Below are 1,433 nucleotides of genomic sequence, written 5' to 3'. Positions count from 1 at the left end.
GAAACGAGTTAAGTCGGCTCGCGTGAATTGCGCGTACTCCGCGGGAGCCGTCTTTAACTCGGGTCATATAGATTTGCGGTGGAGTGCGGGAAACGTGTAAACTCGGGCCGATTGTAACTGCGTATTACCAAATATTTGTTTGTAATCCACCCTTTTGGTGGATGGAACAAAACCAAAAGACAGAGCCATCTTATATTTTGGCGGGAAATTCACCCGCACTCCAAGTGTTTACATTACGACTCATGACAGTAGCAACATTACAGTTATGAAGTAGCAACGAAAGTAATTTTATGGTTGGGTCACAACATGAGGAACTGTATTTAAAGGGCCAGAAGGTTGAGAACCACTGAGCTAATGCTTCAACTGAACTTTTTTTTTTTTTTTCTGTAAAAAGCTTTATTGTTTCATTTGGTCCGATGCATGGGGGAGGGCTTCAGGGTGGTTAAAAGAATGGCTAGGGGTTTCGGGAAGAGGCTCAGGTAAAAGCCAGATGCCAGGGGATGCAGAGGGGCCCCTCAAAGGCCGCTGGGCTCCACAGGCTCCTAGTCATGCTTGGGGGTGAGCCTTTTGAAGGGATACTCGCCCAGCCCAGCCTGGGGGCCAGCCGCCTGCGAGGTGAGGCAGGTGTCGCCCATCTTCTTGATGAGTTTCACCTCCTCGCCCCGGAAGTGGTTCTCCAGGAAGTCACCGAGCTGAGGGTCCGCGCGGTAGAACCAGGGCAGGTAGCTCCAAGAGGGCCTGGTTCAGGCTCCTCTCCAAGGCCAGGGCGGCCTCCATGGCACCCTGAGTTTTGCCTCCCTCACCTTGGGGAGGCTGCAGCACGTCCTGGAGAGAATGCGGCCGCGGAGCTGGTTTTGTATCTCTAAGAGACGCTCAGAGCCCTCCCTCTTCTTCTCTGCCAACTCGCAGAAGAAGCAGCCCAGGCCCTCGAGAGCCACATCTTCACGGTCGAAATAGGAGCCCAGAGAGAGGTAGGTGTGGGAGGCCCGCAGATGCAGGCTGGCCAGGTGGTTGACCACAGCCTCCACATCGGTGGGATAATTCTGAGGAATTTGGGAGCTCATGGTTGTTCGGCAATAAGGAGTGAAGGTAGGAAAAAAAACACCCTGGTGTGTTGGCTGGTTCCAGAGGTGGTTCTGAAGGTGGTGACTGGATAAGACTCAGGAAAGTGGCCGGAGGCTGGAAGAAGGGGCATCCCTGGGTCTGTTCCATCCCAACACTGTTGAAGCAAAGACAGATCTGAACTGTTTTTTAAAAAAATGTAAATTTTTTATATTTGGAATTAGGCAGCGAGACTAAGTTTAGATGATCCCAGTTTTGTTGGCAATATCCGAAGCACCATAGTCAGGGGCCAGTTGAACATATGCCTTCTTCTCTCCATCAGGCCTGATCAGGGTGTTGACCTTGGCCATGTCAATGTCACAGAGCTTCTT

General features: G+C 51.6%; 1 pseudogene; it reads right to left on the bottom strand.

The window, feature by feature from the left end:
* Window positions 1-542: 542 nt before the first annotated feature.
* LOC139015527 (ferritin light chain pseudogene) lies at window positions 543-1,064 on the bottom strand (annotated as a pseudogene).
* Between the last annotated feature and the right edge of the window lie 369 nt (window positions 1,065-1,433).

The sequence above is a fragment of the Myotis yumanensis genome, unplaced genomic scaffold (assembly GCF_028538775.1).
Source record: "Myotis yumanensis isolate MYYU_CA2020_CCGP unplaced genomic scaffold, mMyoYum1.0.hap1 SCAF_8, whole genome shotgun sequence".
NCBI lineage: Eukaryota > Metazoa > Chordata > Mammalia > Chiroptera > Vespertilionidae > Myotis > Myotis yumanensis.
The sequence above is the reverse complement of the archived record's forward strand: the minus strand, read 5'-3'. Positions and strand labels throughout refer to the sequence as shown.